This window comes from Odocoileus virginianus, chromosome 14, assembly GCF_023699985.2.
Source record: "Odocoileus virginianus isolate 20LAN1187 ecotype Illinois chromosome 14, Ovbor_1.2, whole genome shotgun sequence".
Lineage (NCBI taxonomy): Eukaryota > Metazoa > Chordata > Mammalia > Artiodactyla > Cervidae > Odocoileus > Odocoileus virginianus.
The window spans coordinates 47,984,782-48,002,928 of NC_069687.1; the positions used below are offsets into that span (position 1 = coordinate 47,984,782).

Sequence of the window (18,147 nt, forward strand, 5' to 3'; positions counted from 1 at the left end):
GCAGATAAGCCTCTTCACATGAAGTGTCAGCCTGAGGGGCAGGCATCTAGTTGAACACACATCAGGGGGCCTGACAGGGTACTCCCTGGGGACAGGCTGGTGGGCACCATCTCTGTGCATGCTCTCTCCCATTCTCCAGCTCACCTTTCTCTCTTAGAAAGGAACTTCTACCCTCCTCTGGCGCCCTGCTCTGCATCACTGCTGCCCAGGTGACACCTCCAAGCACCTGGCCCTGGTGGCCACTGGAGCTCAAGTGTGAGGGCCCTGAAACATAATGGAGAAAGAGTTCTTACACGGCTGCCGCTCCCAGAGCACAGCAAGGGGCAACAGACCGAGGCACGTGGCATTTCTGTGAAAGCCGTCATCTAGCTTATCTTCAGGGCTGCAGCCTGCAGGGCAGGTTTCTAACTAAACCACACAGCTCCATGAAATCTCCAGGAACCTCAGAAGACAGGCACCATCTTTGTGCTCTCCCTCTGCCACACCCCAAGAGGAGGGCTCTTTCATGTGTCTGATACCCAGGTTTTATGTCTAGGGCCTTGGTTTTTGTGGTTGCCACCAGGGAAAGCCCCTTGATTGCCTAGCAATCAAACCAGCAGGACTTGCTTCCCAGAGTTCCATGGGCTGGTGATAAACAGAACAATGGTTCTTGGCAAGCTTCCACTCCCCGAGGCACTGTGCAGACAGCAGACTGAAACACCCCTCCAGTCTTTACGTAACAGAGGTCTTTTTGCTTCTTCTGGAGCTTCAGCCTGGGGAACAGACTTCTAGTTGGTGGCATGTCTAAGGCCTAACGAAGGGGCTTTCCAAGGACAGAAGCCACTGGACTCCATCTCTGGAGTCCAGCTCTCCCTTTGCCTTGCTCTAAGGCACTGATATCCTTTCTAAAGGACTCAACTAGCATCCCAATCTCTGCAATTGCCACCCACAAGATGCCTTTATTGCATGGCTCTGTGGCCACTGAGTTATGTGTACAGTCACATAAGACAATCTATTTGTGTATTTTAAAAGTTGCTGCCTAAGGATCTGACTTCCAACAGACTTCTGTACAGTCAAAGCTTGGTTTTTCCAGTAGTCATGTATGGATGTGAGATTTGGACCATGAAGGCGGCTGAGTACCGAAGAACTGATGCTTTCAAAATGTGGTGCTGGAGAAGACTCTTGAGAGTCCCTTGGACTGCAAGAAAATCAAACCAGTCAATCCTAAAGGAGATCAACCCTGAATATTCATTAGAAGGACTGATGCTGAAGCTCCAATACCTTGGCCACCTGATGCAAAGTGCCAATTCACTGGAAAAAAGATCCTGATGCTAGGAAAGATAGAGGGCAGGAGAAGACGGTAACTGAGTTTGGATAGCATCACTGACTCAATGGACATGAGTTTGAGCAAATTCCAGGAGATAGTGAAGGACAGGGAAGCCTGGCATGCTTCTGGCATGCTTCATGGGGTCTCAGAGAGTTGGACACAACTTAGCGAGTGAACAACAACAATGATACAAAATAAAATGTAAAATATGACATCAAGAACATAAAATGAAGTGGGACAGATTAAAATGTAGAGCTTTAGATGCATTTGAACTTAACTTGTTAAAAACTTGAGAGCTGTACTTAGTCACTCACTCATGTCTGACTCTTTGCAACCAGCTAGGCTCCTCTGTCCACAGGGATTCTCCAGGCAGGAATACTGAAATAGGTTGCCATGCCCTCCTCCAGGGGATCTTCCCAACCCAGGGATTGAACCAGCATCTCTTAGGTCTCAAGCATTGGCGGGTGGGTTCTTTACCACTAGTACCACCTGGGATGCCCTAAAGTGAAAGTGGAAGTCGCTCAGTCATGTCCAACTCTTTGAGATCTCATGGACTATACAGTCCATGGAATTATCCAGGTCAGAAAACTGGAGTGGGTGGCCATTCCCTTCTCCAGGGAATCTTCCCGACCCAGGAATCAAGCCGGGGTCTCCTGCATTGCAGGCAGATTCTTTACCAACTGAGCTGTCAGGGAAGCCCGTGTCCATAAGTAAACCCCTCTGGCCTTCAAAGCCAAATGCTCTAAGGGCTCTCTTCCTAGTGCAGGACCTCCAGACTGGAGAGTCTGGTGTGGGGTTCAGACCTCTCACTCCTTTGAGAGAACCTCTGCAATTGTAAGTATTCTCCTGTTTGTGAAACCTTCTACCCTGGGGATATGGGATTTGACTATACCACAATTCTCTCCCTCCTCATCTTATTTGTAGAAGATCTTTTGTTATAGGCTCTGGTATTCTTCATCAATGGTTGTTCTGCAGATAGTTGTGATTTGGGGGTGCCTATGAGAGGAGGTGATCTCAGGGTCTTTCTACTCCATTATCTTGCACAGTCTCCCCAACTCTTGTAATTCCTTAAGTGATAATACCCTTCGTGCTCTTATTTGTTATACTGAGATGAGCCTGAGCGGGCTTCTGGATGGATGTTGGTCACCAGAAAGACCAAGCCAGGATTAGAAGTTTGGCATTTTCAGCCCCACTCCTCATCCTCCGGAGAGGGGAGGGGTGATAGAAATGTAGTTAACAATTGCTCAGGCATATGTGGGGAAGCCTTCATAAAATCCCACAAGTACAGAGTTTGGAAATCTTCCAGACTGGTGAACACGTGGAGGTGCTAGGAGAGTGGCATGCTCAGAGAGGGCATGAAGCTCTGTATTCCTTCCCACAGACATTGCCCTACTCATGTCTTCCATCTGGATGTTCAACCACATCCTTCAACATATCCTGGTAAAAAGTAAAACATTTCCAAGTTCTGTAAGCCTCTCCAGCAAATTAATTAAACAAGAGGAAGGGGTCATTGCAACTTCCAATCAACAGCCATTTTGTCAAAAGCCCAGGTGACAACCTGAGTTTGCAACTATTGTCTAAAGTAGGGGGGAGGGGGGTCTTGTGGGGCTGAGCCCTTAACCTATGGGACTTGATACTATCCAGGTAGTTATCTAGACACTAGTTGCAAATCTGGGCTTCCCTGGTAGCTCAGCTGGTAAAGAATCCACCTGCAATGTGGAAGACTGGGTTCGATCCCTGGGTTGGGAAGACCCCCTGGAGAAGAGCATGGCAACCCACTCTAGTATTCTTACCTGGAAAATCTGGCGGGCTACAGTCCATGAGGTCACAAAGAGTTGGACACAACTGAGTGACTAAGCACATAAGACATCTAGCTGCTGTCAGAAAATTACTTGGCGTGGGGAAAAATTTCCACACATCTGGTGACCAGAAGTGAAGTATATTTTATGACAAGTAACAGGAGACTCACAGGGAAGAACTCATAGTAGGGAAGAACTGAGATTTTTCCTACAGTGGAAGGAGGAAAACTGAGTTTTTCTATAACACTGCCAAAGGAAATAAAAACAGGACTTTGAAGAGCTATATGCACTCCCATGCATACTGCAGTATTATTCTCAAAGTGAAGACATAGAAACTACCTAAATACTCATGAATGGATAAAAAATATGTAGAATATTATTCACCCATGAGAAAGAAGGACATCCTGCCATTTGCAACAACATGGATACACCTTGAGTACATTATGCTAAGTGAGATAAGACAGATGGAGAAAGTCAAGTACCATGTAATAACACCTGTGTGAAATATTAAAAAGTCAAACTCATAAAAGACAGTAAAATGATGGTTACCAGGGAATAGGGTAGGGGATATGACTGATGCTGTTTAAGGGTGCAAATATGCAATGAGTGACTGAGCAAGGCATGCATGTTAAGTACTGAAGTAACATGCTATACACAAATTTATACAAGGTTGCATGTCAAATATACTCAATTAAAAAATAGAGGTAGGTAATAATTAAAACTCTAGGGAGTAGAGAAAACGAAGTTCAGGAGAATGTATCAAATCAGAAGAGTAGTCGGGGAAGTAAGGTACAGTACATCTATAGGCAACCAAGGAAGACAAACTCACAAAGACGACTTAAAAAGGAGCTGCTAAAGATAAAAGTCTACAAACAACAAATGCCTGAGAGGACGTAGAGAAAAAGGAACCCTTCTGCATTGTTGGTGGGGATGTAAATTGGTATAGCCACTGTGGAAAACAGTATGGAGATTCCTAAAAAAATTAAAAATAGAATCAACATATGATCCAGCAATTCTACTCCTGGACATACATCCAGACAAAACTATAATTCAAAGAGATACATGCATCCCTATGTTCATAGCAGCACTGTTCACAATAGCCAAGACATGGAAAAACCTAAATATCTATCAACAGAGAATGGATAAAGAAGATGTGATACATATATACAATGGAATACTACTCAGCCATTGAAAAGAACAAAATGCCATTTGCAGCAACATGGTTGCAACTAGAGATTATCATATTAAATAAAGTCAGAAAGACAAATACCATATGATAGCACTTATAAGTGAAGTCTAAAATATGACACAAATGAACCTATCTATGAAACAGAAACATATCAGGGACATAGAGAATAAACTGGTGGTTGCCAAATGGGTGGCAAGTGAGAGATAGTTGGATCCGGAGTTCAAGATGAGCACATGCAAACTGGTATATATAGAATGAATAAACAACAAGGTCCTACAGTATAGCACAGTATAGTCAGCATCCTGTGATAAGTCACACTGGAAAAAATATGAAAAAGAATGTGCATAAATAACCGTCATTTTTCTGTACAGCAGTAATTAACAGCATTGTAAATCAACTATTCTTCAATTTTTTTAAAAAAAAAAGAGATAAATGGAGAATAGGACGAAGGTGGGAGACAAGAAGCTATGAGAGGAGCGAGTTTTGACGTAGGAGTGGTCCACATTTTCAGATAACATGGAGAAAACTCAGGATTACCAGTCACCTTGGCAGGGACAGGTTTAGAATAGCAATGGAGGAGAGTGTGCACTGGGCAGAGAACCAAACGGTAATGGTGAAGAAACTATTCTTTCAGGGACTTTGTAAATACAAGAAAAGGCTATTAAGGACAGTCTAAAAAGGGTTTTATTTTGCCTTATTTCAAGAGGCTTACATATCATTCTGTGTTAAAGAGAGCTGAATTAAAAAATATAAGCAAAAAAATTGATACTCTTTCCATCCAAGTCTCATTCTCCCATTTGTACTCCTGTTTCTAGCTTTTCTGCTCCATCTCTGTGTGCTTTACTTTCTGCACAACAATCTCAAATCAGTTGCTCTTGTCCTTTGCTAATATTTTTACTAACCTGTAGGGCACAGAGCATCCAACAACTACTTATGATGAAATGAACAACAGCTATCTTTTTAAGGTCCATACTGAAACAGACGTTTGAAGTTTTCTTTTTTAATAATTTTCAAACTAAGCAAGAAAAGCACAACCTCATCTTAGCAGTGATGACTACATTGTTCATGTCAAAGCGGCCAGCAGTCTTTTGTTTAAGTGGGTGACAAGCCCAACTGAGCTAAGGTTTTAAATTGCTGTGCTTCCACCAAATCACGAAACCATTTGCAAGAGAAGGGCAGGCAATTGTATTTCTGAAAAGTTGGCAGCTGCTCCTTTGTACTTTCTCACTGGGATACACCAGGTGCGATGCACTCCCTGTGGTTGACATCACTTCAGGTCAAGTATAAATGAACATATCCGTCGGCATCTTTTTGCCCTTGCCTCTATTCATAGACTAGAAAAGGCAAAAGACAGGGGTAGGCTAATGGAGAACAAGTCAAAAGTGAAAGGACATTTAAAAATAGAACTTTGGAAGGAGTGGTGTTGGTAATGGAAATTCTAGAAACTGACACATTAACATGGGCTTAGCAAGGAAAAAGATGGCATTCACAAAAGACCATTTGTTAATACTTGAGCTGAAGTGCAGTCAGGTTTTGCAATGAGATGCAGAAGGGAAGGGAAAACTTCTTACGGAGATTTGATAGTATGAGCATGAAATCAAAAGCTGGTTAAAGAAAAAAGGGTCTTGAAAGATATATTAGATTCCCAGGTGCCACAATCCAACAGATGAAAACAGAGCTTTCACAAAAATACTCAAGATTTTTATATATTATCAAAAACTCAATGAGACCTTAAGATGACATGCAGAAAAATCTTTTTCCCTTTCTGTAACTTAAAATACAGTTACTATTAACACATACTACACAATCGCTGGTGCTCTCCTTTACAATCCCCTGAGGTTACTGTGACTCTATAAAAGACATTTCAATATATCTCTTACTATCTGTCTGCTCTTAAATGGTAAAGACCTAAAAGATTTTCCTTGAATTGTCAATAGAAAAGAAAAAAAACTCTTCCAAAGGCATTATGATATCGAAGAGCGTAATAGCCCTTTGAAACTTTTTTTTAAATCATTTCCATTTGACCTCCAGGCCATCCTCATAAATACAGTGATTTAACCTGAAAGAACACTTGGAGTTTAATTATTTAATATTAAGACCACCCTCAAGTCACTTCATGATCTGATCATTAAAACTGATGGCATTTTCAATCTTTATGGTCAATATTATGAGGCAGTGTGTATTATTTTATTCATCTATGCCTGCCTGCAACAAGTGTTATTTTTTTTTTTAAAGTCTTTATGCATCAGGCACGTGAGTTGAATTTCTTATTATCCTGAGATTCTTTTGCATGGGAACAGCAAGTTGGCTGGTAGACAGCTTGGTCCCTGTTGTGACAAGAATGGTCCAACCAGAACCAATTCTGAAGGAAAAGAGCCCAGAGAAGGGCTTTTCAACTTGGTTCATTAGCTCCATATTGACTAATTTAATCAGATTTGTCTGATGCTGAGAGCCAAGGTCAAGTATATTTTAAAGGTTCTCAGGTGATTTTTATGTGGTCCAGTTTTGTGAAGTACAAAAACAAACAAACAAACAAAAAGTCAACAGTTTAACAGATAACAACAGATTATCAGATATCACATGTAAAACTGTTGAGTTATCACAACTCAACAGATAACACAGGTTCATACAGCTTTATCCAATTTGGACAGCTACCCCCAATATAGAGCAAAATAGCACTTTCTTTGCCATCACGGGTTATCCAGCTATTCAAAAGCCATTAAGGTTGCCCATTAACCTGTTCCTATTCTTCATTCAACCACGAATTATTAAGTCCAGGAGTAGCAGCTGTTTTATTAAGATTAGTGTCAAAATGTGAGCATGCAAACGGAGCCCTGGGCAGTGCTACTGAAGTCATGGCAACATCATGACAAACAGCCCAGCAAACCCCCTAACAATGAATGGCCCCTGTAGAAGTAATTCCCCCTTTATCTCCTTTTCTTTTCAAGCCATTTCTAGTGGCGGCCCATGAAAATGAGTTTGCCCATTCCTCTTGCAATAGCACAGGGACAAGCACAATGCCTTTGCCACTGGCGGGACTGGCACAGGCAGCTCTTTATTCCCAGGTACACCCAGGTGCTCCACAAAGTGCTCTCCATGTTCTGTAAGAAACTCGTCCGTTCTAACTGTGCACAGGTGTGACAGGATCCCAACTCCTGGTTGTGTATCATGCTTTGTTACAAGGCCATAACAATTTACAACAAACTTTGCAGCTTAAAACAAACAACCCAGATATTATTAATATTTCACAGTTCTATAGACAGAAGTCCTACTGGTCTCAGTAGCCTAAAAATTAATGTGTCAACAGAGACACATTCCTTACCAGAGGCTCTGGGGATGATCTGCGTCCATGCTCTTTTAGGCTGGCCAAATTCAGTCCCTTGTAGTTGTAGGGTTGAGGTTCTTGGTTCTTTGCTAGTTGTCATCCAAGACCAGTCTTTGCTCCTAGAGCCTCTTCCATGCTTTGAACAAGCTCCTAGAAGCCTGTCTCCAGTCACTGCACATGACCTTTATGTCTTAGAGCCTGCACTTCAAACATGGCTCACTCTTGAAATCTCTGACTTCCCTTTCTGTCACAGCCCTTTACCCTCCTCTTATGCTTTTAAGGGATCACATGATTGCATTGGTCTCACCTGAACAAACCAGGATAATCTCCACTTTAGGATCGATAAGCTTAATTACACACACAAACTCCCCTTTTCCCTGTAATGTAACCAGAGATCAAATTGCCAACATTTGCTGGATCACAGAGACGGCAAGAGAGTCCCAGAAAAACATCTACTTCTGCATCATTGATTATGCTAAAGCCTTTGACTGTGTGGATCACAAGAAACTGTGGAAAATTCTTAAACAGATGGAATGCAGACCACCTTACCTGCATCCTGAAAAACCTGCATGTAGGCCAAGAGCAACAGTTAGAGCCTGTGATGGAACAACAGACTGGTTCCAAACTGAGAAAGGAGTATGATCAGGCTGTACACTGTCACCCAGCTTACTTAGCTCATATGCAGAGTGCAGCATGCATTCATGCTGGATGAATCACAAGCTGGCATCAAGACTGCCGGGAGAAATATCAACAGCCTCAGAAATGCTGATGAAAACCAATGTAATGGCCAAAAGCGAAGAGGAACTAAAGAGCCCTTTTGATGAGGGTGAAAGAGATGAGTGAAAAAGCTGGCTTAAAACTCAACATTCAAAAAACTAAGATCATGGCATACAGTCCCATCACTTCAAGGCAAGTAGAAGGGGGAAAAGTGGAAACAATGACTTATTTTATTTTCTTGGTCTCCAAAGTCAATGTGGACAGTGACTGCAGCCATGAAATTAAGACCCTTGTTCCTTGGAAGAAAAGCTATGACAAAGCTAGACAGCATATTAAAAAGCAGAGACATTACCTTGCCAACAAAGGTCCCTATAGTCAAAGCCATGGTTTTCCAGTAGTCATGTATGGATGTGAGATTTGGACCATAAAGAAGGTGGTTGTTCTTATTCAGTCACTCAGTCATGTCCAACTCTTTGTGACCCCATGAACTGCAGCACACCAGGCTTCCCTGTGTTTCACTATCTCCTGGAGTTTGCTCAAACTCATGTCCATTGAATTGCTGATGCCATCCAACCATCTCATCCTCTGTCATACCCTTCTCCTCCTGCCTTTCCCAGCATCAGGGTTTTTTTCCCACTGAGTTGGCTCTTTGCATAAAGTGGCCAAAGAAGGCTGAGTGCCAAAGAATTGATGCTTTTGAACTGTGGTGTTGGAGAAGATTCTTGAGAATCCCTTGGATGGCAAGGAGATCAAACCAGTCACTCCTAAAGCAAATCAACCCTGAATATTCATTGGAAGGAGTGATGCTTAAGGTGAAGCTCCAATACTTCGGCCACCTGATATTTTATTACGAAGCTTCTCAGGTGATGTTTACTCCCATAAAAGTTTGAGAACCTCTGATATGGTGGTTAGGAATCCAGACTTTGAACAGTCTGCGTTTAAATGTCACTTCCTTCATGTAATTCTGAAGGTAGAGAATTTTAGCGGTTTTGTTCCTTCAGAACCCCCAGCACCTAAACAGTAGCAGGCACGGAGGTAGTGCTCAAAAAACAGTTGTTGAATGAAGGGTGCACAAATGACTGAATGAATGACCATGGGTTGTCTTAATTTCACTAACATTCTTAACAGAAAAAAAAATTAAAATGAGGGTAGTACTCCTCTCTTACAGGGATTTATAAGAAAGAAATGAGCTAATGTGTGTTCAAGAGACAGCTTAGTGCCTGATATATATACAAAGTGCAGACTACATGGAGGGCGGCGATGTTTATTTGTGATGCTGTGGTCATCACACAGGTGCTGGGAGAGCAGCAATGACAGAGGAAACCCTTTGCTCTCAGAAAAACTCAGGAGATAGAAAATGTGCTCTCTGGCTGCTTGCTGTAGAGGTGCTGGCATACTAAAAGTAAGATCCCATTTTCAGTATTTGTCAGAAAACATCTTTCTTTAGATGTTCCAAATAATGTTTTCTGATAAGGTCATGAGGGGGTCAGAGGCCTGACATAAAGAAACATAATTTATGGACACATTCTCATTTATCCTCTGCTGCATCCTTTCCCCCTTATCCCCCAAATTAGGAATTTTTGTATTTCTGGCCCAAAATTGCTGAATGTTTACCAGCTTCATGCATAAAAGATGTGCTGACTGCTCTAAGAACAATTTTGAAAACATTCTGAAAATAATTCAATCTGAAAGGTCCTCTGTGAACACAAGGTAACAGTGGTATTTGGGAAAATACTTTGTGTAATTTAAAAACTTACCATCAAAGTTGAAACACTATTAAGCACATTAACATTTCATTTGGCTTAGAATCTGAATTAACATGGTGTATGTTCATTATCTTGATTGTGCTAACTTCATGCATGTGTGGGTTTTCAAATACACTCACAGATTCTCCGGTACTCCTCCATTCCAGGAGCAGAGCCTAATCTTCCTGCCTCGAGTGTGGGCTGCACTTAGTGACTTACTTCTAACGAGTAGAATAAAGAGGGGTGATGACAGTCTCGGAGTTCGGTCAGGAAACACTCCAGTTCTCTCGTTTGCCCTCCCCTGGCTCACTCACTCTGTGAGGGGTAACCGGCCACCGTGGAGAGATTTCCCCCAGATGTAATCTAAGGCATTTTGTCAAGAGCAAGCAAAAACCTGAGGATTCCTGCCAACAGCCAGGAGAGTTTGCCATCTTGGAAGCAGATTATCTGGCCTCAGTCAAATCTTCAGATGTCTGTGTGTGTGTGTGTGTGAGTCACTTAGTCGTGTCTGACTCTTTGCAACCCTGCGGACTGTAGCCCACCAGGATCCTCTGTCCATAGAATTCTCTAGGCAAGAATACTGGAGTGGGTTGCCATTTCCTTTTCCAGGGGATCTTCCCGACCCAGGGATCGAACCCATGTCTCGTGTCTCCTGCATTGGCAGGCAGGTTCTTTACCATCTGCAGCCCTTCAAACATCTTGACTGGAGATACATGAGATATTCTGAGCCTAAGCCACCCAGCTACACCACTCCCAAATTCCTGACCCATAGAAATATTTGTAGGATAACAAATGCTTATTGTTTTAAGTCCTTAATTTGGGAGGTAATCTATAACATAACAATAGATAACTAATGCCACAGGCGTGCACACATACGTCAAAGTTTATCAAATTATATACTTAAGAATATGCAGTTTATTACTTGTCAGTTACAACTCACTGAAGCTGAAAATACAAAAGATAAATAACAAAATTAAAATTTTATTATTGAAGGAATATGTGGCTCTTTTTAAAATGATCAATGTGTAGATTAAGGTCAGGTATAGAACTCCCTTTTTGGTAAAACAGGCTAAAAAAGAATCTAAAAAATAATGATGTTATTTCTACATATTAGAAATAAATAGCCAACCATAATTTCTGAATCCATACCCTGTTTGTTGTCTAGGTTTTTTCCCATATTCAGACTGATACCCCATGATAGGCTAAAATGAAAATGTGAACATGACAAATTCTAACAGTAGTGGAGATGCTTTGGTTAAGTGCAAACCATTCTTGATTATATGACCTACTGGAGGCAAGAAATAGCTCAGGAGTGTTGCAGAAAGTTGTTAGAATATGAAGACAGAATATGAAATAGGAAGGAAATATATATATTATATATATAAATTATATATATATATATAATTTGCAGATAGATAGACAGATTATGGTATGGATAGTTCAGTATTTTGGTTTTCTTTTTCTACCTATCATTTTCTACCTATATTTTCCCAAATCATCTCCTAAACCAATATTTTTAATGAATATACTATAGTTAATCTTACTATAAGTACAATCATTTATATAAACAATCCTCTACTATTCACACATTGGTCATTTCTAACTTTCTGGTCATCAATAATGCTATAATGAGCATCTGTTTAGCTAAAGCTTTGCTTGTTTTTTTCTTAAGGGCAGATTTCTGAAAGTGAAATGAACATCTTTAACAAAAAACCAAATTATTGTTCAAAACCACCATGCCAATTTACATACTCACTAACATAATGTAAAAATTCCTGCTCACCACAATCTTGCAAGAAGTGTGGATTTTTTTAAAAAGTGCACCATTTATTTTTCATGAGTTTCTGAGGCATTTAAAAGAACTTTACAATCCGTACACCATCACACCATCTGTTTCCTTCACTGAAAAAATTTTCATTGGATGATGACTTCTTTTTCGAGCTTGGTGAGGCCCTTTGGTCAGCAAGATTTGGACCCAGATAGAAACTAGGGGGACCACCCTGGTGGTCCAGTAGTTATACACCTGCCAATGCAGGGGCTAGGGGGTTTGATTCCTGGTCCGGGAAGATTTCACATGCTGTAGGACGGCTAAGCCCGTGTGCCACAACTACTGAGGTTGCGTGCCACGACTGCTGAAGTCCGCATGCACTAGAGTCCTCCCACCACAGCTCCTGAAGCCTGTGTGCCCTAGAGCCCGTGCGCCGCAGTTAAGAAAAGTCACTGGAATGAGAAGCCCGCATACTGCAACTCGAGAGTAGACCCGCTTGCCACAGCTAGAGAAAGCCCATGCACAGCAATGAAGATCCAGAGCAGCCAAAAATAAATGAGCAAATTTAAAATTTTTTTTAAAAATCTTAAATTTGTAACCAAACCATATACATAAATCATTAATAAATACATACAGCTTTCTTATTAAGAGATGAATTCCCAAATGGCTTTGAATAGAATGATAGACAAGAAACAAAGGCCCAGGGACCATATCATATTCTCATTTGCTCCTTCCTAGGAAAACAGGGCTTCCCTGGTGGCTCAGATGGTAGAGAATCCACCTGCAATGTGGGAGACCTGGGTTCAATCCGTGGGTTGGGAAGAACCCCTGGAGGAGGGCATTGCAACCCACTCCAGTACTCTTGCCTGGAGAGTCCCCATGGACAGAGGAGCCTGGCGGGCTGCAGTCCATGGGGTGGCACAGAGTCGGACACGACTGAGCGACTGAACACACAAGCACACACAGGACAACAAAGGCAACCCTATCATACACTAAACTCACAGAGGGGAAACATTCAGTTGCAATGACAAAAAACTGAAGGTCTCTTTTTACCAGGAAAATTACATTTAAAATTTATGGGGAAGCCATGTAAAAGACAAGAACTGAGGGGCTTCCCTGGTGATCCAGTGGTTAAGAATCTGCCTGCCAATACTGGGGACACCAACCAGTTCAATCTCTGGTCTGGGAAGACTGCACATGCGGTGGGGTGGCTGAGGCCTGTATACCACAACTACTGAGTCCGCTTTCTAGAGCCCGCACAATGCAACTACTGAGCCCACATGTAGCAACTACCGAAGCCTGTGCATCCTAGAGCCTGTACTTTGCAGCAAAAGAAGCCATCACAATGAGCCTGCCCACCACGACTAGGAGGTGGCCCCCTCTCACCACAATTAAAGAAAGCCCACACACAACAGCAAAAACCCCGTGCAGCCAAAAGTAAATAAATAATTAAAAAAAAAAAAAAAGAACCAAGAGTAAATGTGTCCAACAAACTTGAGTTTGGGGCAAACAATATTTTTCAACAAGATTATGGTCATCAGACCAACAATGCATTGGTACTTACTTTGTGTGTTTATGGGTTATTTTGTTTAATTCTCACCAAAGACCTCTGAAATGTGGCCACAAAGATTCTCACTGAGAATCAAAGATGAGAATACAGAGGTTTAACTATGTTACATAATATGACCAAGGTAAAACAGACAGAAATTAGTAGGGATGGATCTTAAAGACAGGTCTAACCTACATGAAGCTCTCAGAGACCCAAAGCATAGTTTTGTTAGGCTATCTTCTTCTCTGAAGATACTGGATGGGAGGCAGCATGCCATAATAATATGAGTATAGGCTTTGGATTTGGACATTCTTGGATTCAAATCTTTCCTCCATATGCTAGTTTCTGACTTCTGTGATCAACTTCCTTATTCCTTAAACTGTTGTGAGATGTAAATGATGCATGCAATGCCTGCCACAATGTTCAATGTAATGCTTAATATGTGTTGTGTGTGTGTACGCAAAGTCATGTCAGAATGTGACCCCCATGGACTGTAGCCCGCCAGGCTCTGTCCACGGAATTTTCCAGGCAAGAATACTAGAGTGGGTTGCCATTTCCTATTCCAGGGGATCTTCTAGATACAGAGATTAAACCTGTGTCTCTTGTATCAGCGGACAGGTTCTTTACCTCTGAGCCACCTGGGAAGCCCCTAATATGTGTTAGGTATGATTATCTATATGCTAGAGTAGACAAGGCTAGAAAGAAAATGCATACTCAGTTGCCTCCACCAGAGGGCAGAGTAAGAATTGTATTGTGTCATTTTCTATGTTGATTCTGGTAAGGGAAACTAGAGTGCATAATTTAAATATCACTTACTAATCCTCAAATCCTGACAGGAGGCTATAATAGACTTAAAAAGAAACACAAATATTTAAAAAATACATGAAGAATAATAAACTGAATATTCTTTTACATTCCATAAGTTCAGTATGCATTCATATTCAATACATTTCATATGTATTCAATTACATGAATACTATTGAAGTAAAAAATTTTGGTAGTGAGGACAAATATAATTATGAGGATTTTTTTGAAGTTGGAAATGTCATCAGCAACTTCCTTAAAATTATTCTAGACTATGATGTATGGGTAAAAGGAAGAAATGGGGATTTGAAAAGTTATTTAATCGATGCAGTTTCTTCTGTTAAACAGAGAAGGGGCAAATGTTTTACCAAAAAACGTTAACATTTTAAAAATCACCGAAGTAAGAGTATGCCGGAGGGATGGAGGCAGGCAAAACTGAGTTACAGATTGAAAATGCTTCCTTCAGCACAGCCATTCCTGAGTTCTTCAAGACTGCCTTGGAATACGCTTCCCAAAGAAAGTAAGATAAATCACTTCTGACTTCTCATCAGTGTCACACTCAACGGCAACTCCCGACTTTGATGCCTCCACTTCCTCTAGAAAGGCAGAGTGGACTATGGGGTCAGAGGTCCTGACAGTTGCAGGTCTCCTTCAGAAATATCACATCCATTGTTGAGCAGAAGAAATAGCAGCCAATTGTAAAGGACTCAGCAGCTTTTTTTAAAAAGTTATTCATTTTTAATTGAAGGATAATTGCTTTACAACATTGGTTTGATTTCTGCCATACATCAACATGAATTAACCACAGGTGTACGCATGCCCCCTCCCTCTTGAACCTCCCTGCCACCTCCCACCCTTCCCACCCCTCTAGGTGTTGGTCCTTTAATGGACCGGAACCTGCTGGTCCGGAGTCGACGATAAGAAAATGAGAGAGAGAAAGAGGCTGATAGCGCTTGTTGGTCCTTTAACGGACGGAACCTCGTGGTTCCGAGAGTAAGAGAGAGAGAGGCTGATATCCCCTGGTTCACGCGGAAAGCCAATAGAGCCCCGTTCTCAGGGCGGCGCTGCTGCGCGGAGGCACCGGGCGCCCCCTGGAGTGGGTGACGGCGCGGGGCGCCCCCTGGAGTGGGTGACTGCGCAGGGCGCCTTCAAAGGGGGTCTTAGAAGCCTGGGCAAGAAAGTGAGCTCAGCGGGCCTCCGCGCTCCAAGGAATTAGCCAGAAATAGAGAGAGAGAGAAGGAATAGAAAGAAAGAAAGGAAGGAGGGAGGGAGGGAGGAAGAAAGGAATGAAAGGAAGGAAGGAAGGAAGACGCGGGGACCAAAGCTCTGATGGAGCAGAGGTGCTTTAATCAACATGGCGTCGGCACATACACTGTCTTACAAGGTGGTTATTCTCAGCAAAGACAAAGATTAAAATTCCAGACTTACAAAACATAAGACATCCCTATCAAACAGAGAGTTGCAAAGGATCACCTTTTACCGTATGGCTCATAAAAAGCAAGAGGGAGGATTCCTCAGCCCCTGGAAAGGCGTGCCTCTCCTCTTAATTCCTGAATATTCAGGAATCAACAAGGGCCAGAGGGTTCCTGACAAATCCAAAACAGCACACAGGAAGCCTCTTGTTAAATGCTTCCTGACATCTAGGTTGTTACAGAGCCCTGATTTGTGTCAGTCATACCATTAGCTGTCTTCTCTTTTGGCTTTGCTGGATCTTCAATGATGCACATGGGCTTGCTCTAGTTTCGGCAAAAGGGGACTATTCTTTCTTGTGGTGTCTGGGCTTCTCATTGAGGTGGCTTCTCATTGCAGAGCACAGATTCTAGGCTCACAGGCTCTAGAATGAGCGGCTCAGTAGCTGTGGCGCATGCGCTTAGTTGCACACCTCCCCGCCCCCCATATGTGAAATCTTCCCAGACCAGGATCAAATCCACATCCCCTGCACTGGCAGGTGGATTCTTATTAATCACGGGACTGCCAGGGAAGTCCAGCAGCTTATTTTAATGATTCTTGACATGTAAATTGGTCTTCTGCAAAGTGTGTTTTGCTCCTTAATCATTTGATCTTTCAAAAAAAAATTAAATCCTGGGTAATTTTCCTACTTTATTAGCTAAAAACCTCTTTCCCTAGTCTATAGACAAACCCTCACAGCCACAAAACCCAAGACAATGATGAGGCTAACGGACTCCCATGGAGACAGACCTTCCCTTTGGTGGTCTCAGCTCTCTCCTCCCAGTTCCCCTTAGGTGTGTCAACATTCTGACACCCTCTGATGTCTGCAGACATTGCAGTGGGAGCTCCCTCAACAGCCTGCTGTGAGGCAGAACTCTAGTCTCTGGACTTTACTGTCCAAGGGCTCAGGTTTCCTAGGGATCTTAGCAGATCCCAAAGGGCCACCTTGAATGCATCTGATGCATCAGCATCACCTGGGGTGGGGTATCAGACACGACTCCTTTGTGACCCATGGGCTGTAGCCCACCAGGCTCCTCTGTCCACGGATTTCCCAGGCAAGAATACTGGAGTGGGTTGCCATTCCCTTCTCCAGGGGATCTTCCCGACCCAGGGGTCAAACTGCATCTTCTGCAATGGCGGGCAGAGCCTTTACCACTCAGCCAGGGGCAGGTTAAACTATAAGTTTACCCAATTCAACTTCAGACTCACTGAGTAAAATCTCCCAAACTTGTTATCAAAAATCCATATTTTAAATTATTTTATTGGATAAATCTCACCAGCACCAGATTTCATAACTTCTCAGCTAGGGGAGAGTTAGAAAGTTGAGTATAATAACAATAATACCAAATTCACCACAGGGTTTTACAGTATGTAAAATGACTTAACCTGCATTTTGCCATTGAACTTCATCACAGCTGGCCCCACAAGATAACTATAACATTAGGAGCCTACTTGTATTATAGGCATTCTCTTGTATCCTCCAGGAGGTAGATTCTATTAGTGTCCTCATTCTAGACTCTAGATGGGGTACAAAGGCTTTAAGAAATAATTGGTTGGACTTCTCTGGTGGCTCAGTGGATAAGAATCTGCCTGCCAATGCAGGGGACACGGGTTCATCCCTGGTCTGAGAAGACCCCACATACCAAAGAGCAACTAAGCATGTGCGCCACAACTACTGAGTCTACATGCCACAACTGCTGACCCCGCGCGTTAGAGCCTACAGCTCTAGAGCTGCAGCTGCCGGGCCCGTGTGCTCTAGAACCCGTGCTCCACAACAAGAAGCCACACCATGCACCTGCCCTGTAATGAAGAGTAGCCCCCACTCACCGCAACTACAGAAACGCCCTTGAAGCAGTGAGGACCCAGCACAGCCAAACATTAAAAGAAAGAAAGAAAGAAAGAAAGATTAGCTGTTCAAGACCAGATCTGGGCAGTGATTGAAGCCTTGACTCCAAACCCTCTTAGTCCCAATCCTTCCACCACACAGCACTGTCTTACAGATTTCTAAGGTGGACAGAGCCAGACCTTAACTTTCAGAGGGGGGAAATTTAAAAACAGAAGGTCTAAGACAACATCGAAATCCAGCTCATTTTTGAGCACCTGCTGTTTAATTACCTTGACAACAATGTTCTTTAGAGGCAGATTTAATGTACTTTTCCCTGTCTGTAGAGATGTTTCTGAGGGACATACCTACATCTGGAATTACTTTTCAAGTACTGCAGACAGGTTTAGACTGATCCCCTCATACTCTTCACAGATTTTTATTAAAACAACTTTTCAGCTGAATGAGATACGGACAAAGTGAGAGGTTTCTCTATAGCCACGGAAGGCAGATACAAAAGAAGATGAAGTCCCCATGACCTTGGTGAGCTGACTGTTGTTGGCATACAGTTGCTCAGTCGTGTTCAACTCTTTGTGACCCCCATGGACTGCCGCACGCCAGGCTTCCCTGTCCTTCACCATCTCTTGGAATTTGCTCAAACTCATATCCATTGA

General features: G+C 42.5%; 1 protein-coding gene across 1 annotated transcript in view; it reads left to right on the top strand.

Moving 5' to 3' along the window:
* Positions 1–18,147, top strand: part of RAB3C (RAB3C, member RAS oncogene family) — a 389,298-nt gene that overhangs the window by 354,000 nt on the left and 17,151 nt on the right. The window lies entirely within an intron of this gene.